Source organism: Macaca fascicularis, chromosome 1 (assembly GCF_037993035.2).
Source record: "Macaca fascicularis isolate 582-1 chromosome 1, T2T-MFA8v1.1".
NCBI lineage: Eukaryota > Metazoa > Chordata > Mammalia > Primates > Cercopithecidae > Macaca > Macaca fascicularis.
The window spans coordinates 202,660,570-202,669,178 of record NC_088375.1 but is presented as its reverse complement, the minus strand read 5'-3'; the positions used below and the strand labels follow the sequence as shown (position 1 = coordinate 202,669,178).

General features: G+C 52.5%; 1 long non-coding RNA gene across 2 annotated transcripts; it reads left to right on the top strand.

Moving 5' to 3' along the window:
- Positions 1 to 316: 316 nt before the first annotated feature.
- Positions 317 to 4,394, top strand: LOC141408448 (uncharacterized). Of its 2 annotated transcripts, XR_012423273.1 has the most exons (5): positions 317 to 381; positions 959 to 1,049; positions 1,658 to 1,743; positions 3,950 to 4,005; positions 4,258 to 4,394. It is a non-coding gene; the product is annotated as an uncharacterized lncRNA (long non-coding RNA). The 2 variants fall into 2 exon arrangements; XR_012423272.1 differs by lacking the exons at positions 3,950 to 4,005; positions 4,258 to 4,394 and having other exon boundaries at positions 1,658 to 1,972.
- Positions 4,395 to 8,609: the final 4,215 nt, after the last annotated feature.

The window sequence follows — 8,609 nt, the reverse complement described above, 5'->3', positions numbered from 1 at the left end:
CTCAGCCAGTAGTCGCCCAGGCTGCGGCGGGCGGCGGGCGCCGGCAAGACCGGGCCCCGGCTGCCCCAGAAACACAACTCCTTGTCCAGGCGGTGCGGGGCCGTGGCCCGGGGCCGCCTGCGGGGGAGATGGGACAGCGATCACCCCAGGAGAACACGACAGGCGGGGAGAAGGGAGCTGCCTCGGATCGGACGAGGCAGGGCACGGCCCGGGGTCACTCCTGGTCGATTTAGAAGGACGTGGAAAGGGACTGGAGGCCCCCACTGGCGCCTTCCCAAGGACCTGGGTGCCTCCTTCTCCAGCTGCCAGACCAGGGTGCTTTATCCCGCCGGCGCCTTCCCTCGGGCCCCCTCACCGGGACAGAAGAAAATTCACCACGAAGTGAGCAGTCTCGGTGAATAGCATGGTGTCCGGCCGGTCTGGCCCGACTGCGGCCTCTTTAATACCTGCCTGGGCGTGGAGGGGGAGTCCTGAAAACCCATAGTCCCCCGGGGCCTGGCTGTTTTTAGCAGAAGGCCAGGAGGCGTCAGCTGGCAGAGGGGGTGGGGGCAGAGCTGGTCTCTCTCATGAGGTCTAGTCTGGTCTGCCCCCACTAGTCGCTTCAGTGGGAGGGGGCTGGTCACCAGATCTCCAGGTTCCCCAGAGACACTCCTCCCCAGGTCCAAGGACAGAAGTGCAAGGACAGGCAGAGGCAGCAGGAGGGGCCAGGGGCAGGAAGGTCAGCTGCCCATTGGAGAAACCCTTCCTTATCCCACCCAGGGCTTCCAGCCCCTGCTCACACACTTTTTTTTGAGACAGGATCTCACTTTGTCATCCAGGCTGGAGTGCAGTGGGGTGATCACAGCTCACTGCAGCCTCGACCTCCTGGGCTCCAATGATCCTCCTGCCTCAGCCCCCCAAGTAACTGGTCTACAGGCACTCACCACCACATCTGGCTAATTTTTTGTATTTTTTGTAGATACAGGGTTTCACTATGTTGCCAAGGCTGGTGTCGAACTCCTGAGCTCAAGTGAATCACCGGCCTTGGCCTCTCAAGTCTAGGATTACAGGTGAGCCTTTTTTTCTTTTCTTTTTTTTTTTTTGAGACGGTCTCAACTCTGTCACCCAGGCTGGAGTGCAGTGGCACAATCACTGCTCACTGCATCTTCGACCTCCCAGGGCTAACCTTCCTGCTGATGCAGGAAGATTGCTGGGATTGCAGCAGCTGGGACCACAGGCCTGCGCAACCAAGTTCAGCTAATTTTTTGTGGTTTTTTTTTTGTAGAGACAGTTTTGCCATGTTGTCTAGGCTGGTCTCAAACTCCTGGGATCAAGCAATCTGCCCGCCTCCCAATCAGCTTCCCCAAAGTGCTGGGATTGCAGGCATGAGCCGCCACTCCTGGCTGGCCTCACACACTCCTGATGGTGTGCTCAGGCACATCTCACACCTCAAAGGGCCTCCTCTTCTCCCAGGCTTAGGCGCACCCTGACCCGCTCCCCATGGCTTTCATAGGTGCCTTTTCCCTAATTCTATGCATGCTTAAATGTCAGCTCTTCAGCCAACTCTAGTTCAGGAGGCTGCTGGGGCTCTAGGATTCCCTAAACTGTCAGCAAAGTCCTGATACTTTCCTTCCCCAAAACTGAAGTCTTTGATCTGTTTAACCCTCTCTTTTTGCAGAAGAAGAAACTGAGGTTCACAATGGGGCAGTGAAAAGCCAAAAGTAAAACCTAAGCTTTCTACAACTCTGCCTGCTCCTACAAAAGGTGATACAACCCTTCTGTGTGTCCTTGTCTAGCTCAGGGCATGGGGTTCAGGGCTTAGAGCCCAGGCTGGGCCCTGCTCCTCCCTGACCCCTGGGGATCCTAAGGAACATGCTGGCCCAGCTCCCTTTCCCACACTGCCAGTTTGGGCTATTTCCCCACCAGTGACTCACACTGGCTGCCGGGGAGAGTGGGCAGCTGTTCTGAGCCCCCAGAGCCCAGTACAGGCCCTGACTTGCCCCCCAAGTTGTACAGCCATATTTGGGAATTTAATCTGTTTTTCCTCCTTGGGGACTCTCCTTCCCTTAATCCCTTCCTTTTTTTCCCTGTCTTCAACCATTTTTCCATATCTTCAGCCTCACCCTCCCTGATGGCTTCTTCCCACAGGCAGACAAACAGGCTCTAGTCTTTTCATATGTTTGAAAAAAAGAAAGCCCTCCCTCAGCTCCACATCCTTCTCCAGCTCCCCTCTGCAGCCAACATTCTTGAAGGAGTTGTATACACACGTTGTTTCCACTTCCTCACTCAGCCCCTGCAATCTGGCTTCCTCCCCTACCATTCCACAGGAACAGCCTGCCAAGGTCACCACTGACCTCCTTGTTGCTAAATCCAAGGGATGCTTATAAGTCTTTATCTGCCTTGACCCCTTAGCAGTGGCCAGCTTTGACACAAATACTTCTTCCTCTTTGAGATACTTTTAGGCCCTTGTATTTCTGGACACTGTGCACTTTTGATTTTCTTGCTATCTTATGGGTTGCTGCCACATGGCAAATTTCTTATCCTTTGCTCACTGCCTAATCATGGTTGTTCCCAGACCTGCTACAGTCTGTCCCCGGGGAGTCTCATCAACTCCCATGCCTTCAGCGTCCAGCCCATGTCAGAAACTCATTTCTCTTTCTCAGTCCAGCCCTCTCCCCCACCCCACACCTGCCTTCTGGACCCCTCCTGCTGGATGTCCCATCTCTCAGGAAACAGGCTGCATACCTGCCCTCCCTCCATGTCCCCCAGCTTAGCCATCTCCCAGTTGTCTGAACCTGAAATCTGGACTTGGTTCTAGATTCTGTCCTCTCTCACCCCCCTTTTTTTTTTTTTTTTGAGACAGAGTCTTGCTCTGTTGCCTAGGCTGGAGTGCAGTGGTGCAGTCTTGGCTCCCTGCAACCTCTGCCTCCTGGGTTCAAGCAATTCTCCTGCCTCAGCTTCCCGAGTAGCTGGGACTACAGGCGTGCATCACCATGCCTGGCTAATTTTTATATTTTTAGTAGAGACGGGGTTTCATCATGTTGGCCAGGCTGGTCTTGAACTCCTGACCTCACGATCCACCCTCCTCGGCCTCCCAAAGTGCTGGGATGATAGGCGTGAGCCACTGTGCCCAGCTTTTCTCACCCTTTTCATCCTTAAGCAGCTATGAAATCCTGTCCTTTCAGGACATACCTAAAATCCCATCGCTTCTCTCCATTTCCACCAACACCTGAGCCAAGGGCCCATCACCTTTCACCAGAGAGGCTGCAGCAGCCTGCTGACCTGTCTCCCTGCTGCCACTCTCAATCCCCTATGTGGTCTGTTCCTATAGGGCAGCCGGGTGTGTCTTCCCAAAATAGGAATATGTCTCCCTGCACCATGTCTTTAGCATCAAGTTCACCCAACCCATGGCCCATGCCAACCCCAGTGTTGGGGCGTTCCTCAGTCTTTGCCTGGGTAACAGCTTCTCATCCTTCAGTTCAAGCGTCCGTTCCTCATGAGAGCCATTTCCAACCTCCCAGCCAGGCAGGTGGCTCTACTCTTTCTTCTCCTCATAGCACCAAGGCCTCTCCTCTGTGGACATCACAAGCAGTCATTCACAAACTAGTCTAATCTGCAGATTCCTGAGCCCTCCTGTTCTACACCCTGGGGATGTCAGGAGGAGGACGGTCCAGCCCCTGGCCCCTGGGATGACAGGCGTGAGCTGAGATCAGGAATAGATACGGACACTGAAGGCAACACAGTGGCCATGCAGGCCCTAGGGATGGGGGACTGATGGGTGGTCAGGGGAGCCGCCTTTGAGGGCAATCTGCAGGGTCAGGGGAAGCTATTCCAGGCAGAAGGGACAGTGTGCTTAAGGTGGGAGGAATGTTTTGTGATGATTTGGATGTGAAGAAGCCATTGATGAGGTTTAGATAGGAAACTGACCCAGCTGCATTTGTGGTCTTTATAAAATAATTCTGGATTGGAGGAATCAAGCGAGGAAGAAAGGAGGGAAACCCGGCAGGGAGCTGCGGGAATAATCAGGTAAGTATTAAGGGGGACCTGACTCAGGGCAGTGGCAGTGGATTTGGGGCAGACTGAACTGTGGTTGCCTGTACTGGAGTCAGGGAAGAGGGAGGGAATGAGAATGATTCTAGTCCCCTACCCTTACGGTGGGTGGGAGAGGGCAGTGGGAGCTGGACCATCCATATCCCCGTGGTGACCAGGCTGTTCTACCTGCAGTCCTTCATCCATCCTTTGTATTTTTTTTTCTTTTCTTTTTTTTTTTTGAGTCAGTCTCGCTTTGCCGCCCAGGCTGGAGTGCAGTGGCATGATCTCAGCTCACTGTGACACCCACCTTCCAGGTTCAAGCGATCCTCCTGCCTCAGCCTCCTGAGTAGCTGGGATTACAAGCACATGCCACCATGCCTAGCTAATTTTTGTATTTTTAGTAGAGACGGGGTTTCACCATGTTGGTCAGGCTGGTCTTGAACTCCTGACCTTGTAATATGCCTGCCTCAGCCTCCCAAAGTGCTGGGATTACAGGTGTGAGCCACCGCGCCTGGCCGTCTTTTTTTCTTATATTCATGCAGTGACATGATCTCGGCTCACTGCAGCCTTGACCGTCCAGGCTCAAGCGATTCTCCTCTCACCCACCTGAGTAGCTGTGACTACAGGCACATGCTACCACACCCAGCTAATATTTTTGTATTTGTAGAGACACTATGTTGTCCAGGCTGGTCTTGAACCCCTGTGCTCAAAAGATCCACCTGCCTCAGCCTCTCAGAGTGCTGGGATTACAGGTGTGAGCTACCGCACTGGCCTCATCCTTTTTCTTTTCTTTCTTCTTTCCTTCCTTTCCCTTTCCTTTTTCCCTCCCTCCCTCTCTTTCCTTCCTATCTTCCTTCCCTTCATCTGTCTTCCTTCCTTCCTCTCTTTCTTTCTTTCTCTTTCTCCTTCCTTCCTTCCTTCCTTCCTTCCTTTCTTTCTCTCTCTCTCTCTCTCTCTCTCTCTTCTCTCTCTCTCTCTTCTCTCTCTCTCTCTTCTCTCTCTCTCTCTTTTTCTTTTTGAGACAGAGTCTCACTCTGTTGCCCAGCCTGGAGTGCAGTGGCATGATCTTGGCTCACGGCAACCTCTACCTCCTAAACTCAGGTGATCCTCCCGCCTCAGCCTCCCAAGTAGTTGGGACTACAGGCATGTGCCACCACACTTGGCAATTTTTTTTTTTTTGGTAGAGACAGGGTTTTGCCATGTTGCCCAGGCTGGTCTCAATCTCCTGACCTCAAGAGGTCTGCCCATCTCAGCCTCCCAAAGTGCTGGGATTACAGGCGTAAGCCACCATGCCTGGGCACCCCATCCTTTTTCTTAGGGGAGCAGATGGAGGCCCCTAAGAAGTAGAAGGCTGCTGGCCGGGCGCGGTGGCTCAAGCCTGTAATCCCAGCACTTTGGGAGGCCGAGACGGGCGGATCACTAGGTCAGGAGATCGAGACCATCCTGGCGAACACGGTGAAACCCCGTCTCTACTAAAAAATACAAAAAACTAGCCGGGCGAGGCGGCGGGCGCCTGTAGTCCCAGCTACTCGGGAGGCTGAGGCAGGAGAATGGCGTAAACCCGGGGGGCGGAGCTTGCAGTGAGCTGAGATCCGGCCACTGCACTCCAGCCCGGGCGACAGAGCCAGACTCCGTCTCAAAAAAAAAAAAAAAAAAAAAAGAAGTAGAAGGCTGCTAATAAGGCCTAGGACTAGGCAGAGGGGAGGAGAAGGGGAAGCTGGGTCCGAGTCCCGATGTGATGAGGTTTCAGGGAAAGTGGCATCTGGGGTTTCCTCAGAGCCTGGAAATTCCACTGTTTCCGGCTCCACTCTGAGACCCCCAAATCCTGAGATGCTCAAACCCTGGGGCCCAGTCCTTACAAGTCCTGGGGGCCCTCTAGGGGATGTGAGTCTGTATCAGGAGGTCCACAATCCCCTGACAAGTCCCAAGGTGGTGAGTAGGATCCTTGACTGTCCCTAATGCCAATGTGCACTTCGGGTGAGGCAGACCCCACGCCTGTTCCCTGCATGATCCCATGTCATCCTCATGTAATCCTTGGAGGCACATAGCTTATTTATCCCCATGCCACCTATGAGACTTCAAGGGGTTAAGGAACTTGCTCAAATTTGCACGGCTAGGGTGAGGCAGAGTGAGGATTTGAACCAAGGTTTGACTGACATCAGAGTCTGTGCTTTTAACTCCTGTGCTATATTAAGTCTGGCGACCCCCCTGGTTGATTGGCTCAGTAAGAGGAGGAGGATTTGTGGGGGATTTGCTTGTGGTTGGGGTGGCTGTCCCCCTCTCATATCAAGCGATGGGAAAGGGTAGCACTGACGTCAATTATTGCCATGGTGATACAGCAACCCTTTCCCTGCTGTCTCCATGGTAACCTGGGGGGTCCATCTGTACTTCGCCCCCTCCTTCTAAAAGGGGGTCCCTTAGGGAGGGGCTGGCTAATAAGGTGTCTGAGAAAGAAGTCAGGGAAGGCAGTGATTCGAGCATCCCCCTTTGCCTGGCCCCTCCCCATTCCTCAGGCCCAGAGAGTAAGGCTGGGATCTACATTGGGTTCTGCACTGGGGTCTGGGGACAGATGTACCCTTTAGGGTAAGGGAGGCAGCTCTGTCTTTGCTACCTGGGGATTCCCCTGGAAATTCCCCTGCCCCCAATCCCCCCACCAAGTTCTTAGGCTCCTGAACAGAACTGCTAAGAAGTTGGCAGAGAGAGACAAGAGGGTTTCCTCAGCCCTCTTCAGGGCTGGACATCACCCAACCCCTGGGGACAGTGTCTTTGGCTGTCTGGCTCTCTGCTGCCCCTTGAAGCCAATGGTAGGAGCAGCAGCCATAGCAGTCTCTCTTGCTTATCAAGTGGTAGCTGTGGCAGTGATTCTTGCGTGGTGCTATACATACAGGTCCTTGCTGAAACTTTCCACCAGGTGTCAATTAACCCCACTTTACAGATTTGAAGATGGAGGCTTAGAGGGGCTAAGTAACTAGCTCAAGATTGCACAGTTAGAAAAACAGAGTCAGGGCCGGGCACGGTGGCTCACGCCTGTAATCCCAGCACTTTGGGAGGCCGAGGTGGGCGGATCACGAGGTCAGGAGATCAAGACCATCCTGGCTAACACGGTGAAACCCTGTCTCTACTAAAAAATACAAAAAAAAAAAAAAAAAAACAGAGTCAGGACCTGAACTCAGCACTAGTTTTGGCCAGTGGCTTTTCCAGTGAGAAGGAGGAAGAAGAAACAGAGACCAGGATGGAAGAGAAGAGAAACAGGAGAGTGAAGTGACCCAGCTAGGAACCTGTCATACTCTGCCTGCCTGCAGAACAAAATTCAGACTCCTTCACCTGGTATGCAAAGGTCTCCTTGATCCAGCTTCTCTTCTGTTAACCCATTCCTGGATCCCCTGCATTCTACGCTCTGAAAGGGAAAATGATGTCAAATTCAGGCCTGGATTCTCAGTACCAGCCATGGCCCAGGAAGGTGTTGACGAAAATTGATGAACTGAGTTTCTTGAACTTGTCCTTCACTTTCCTGCCTCCAGGCCTTTACCCACAATGCTTCCTCCCCAAAGGGAGTGCCCTTCCCCTTGCTCATGGACATTCTAGAGCTAACTAGTCCCACTGGCAAGGACTGCGTCTAGAATCTTTGTGTCCTTCACAAATCAGGCATGTGGGACGTGGCAGTAACTGGTTCTAAATTTTTTTTTTTTTTTTGAGACGCAGTCTCACTCTGTCACCCAGGCTGGAGTGCAGTGGCGCGATCTCGTCTAACTGCAAGCTCCACCTCCCAGGTTCACACCATTCTCCTGCCTCAGCCTCCCGAGTAGCTGGGACTACAGGCTTCTGCCACCATGCCTGGCTATTTTTTTTGTATTTTTAGTAGAGATGGGTTTCACCATGTTATCCAGGATGGTCTCGATCTCTCGACCTTATGATTCACTCGCCTCGGCCTCGCAAAGTGCTAGGATTACAGGTGTGAGCCACCGCACCCGTTCTAATTTTTTTTAGAGTCAGCATCTCACTCTGTTGCTCTGGCTGGAGTGCAGTGGTGTGAACTTGGCTCATTGCAGCCTCAAACTCCTGGGCTTAAGCAATCCTCCTGCCTCAGGCTCCCCAGTAGCTAGGACTACAGGCACATGTCATCATACCTGGTTTTTGGGTTTTGTTTCGTTTTTAGAGATGGGATCCTGCTGTTTTCCATGCTGGTCTTGAACTCCTGGGCTTAAGTGATCCTTGTGCCTCAGCCTCCCAAAGTGCTGGGATTACAAGCCTGAGCCACCATGCCTGGCCTATTTTTTTTTTTTTTTTTTTAGGAAAGGAAGGTTGAGAAGACAGGAGAAAGGCAGTGGGAGAGATGGGGGAAAAAAAAAAGGAAGAATGAGAAGGATTCACTATTTGGGGGCTGGTAGAGTCCAAAGAGACCAGCTGATGCCTTTTTTTTTTTTTTTTAATTAAAAAAAAAACAGTGAGGAAATAGGCCCTTTTAATAAGCCTCCTACATGGGGACTGCCTGGGACAGCATTTTATGTGGAAACTGAGAAGGGTATCCCTTTTGGGTGACTGTGGAATTCTAAGGTGCTGTAGGGAGAGTCTGGACTTCTCTACCCCATGAGGATTAG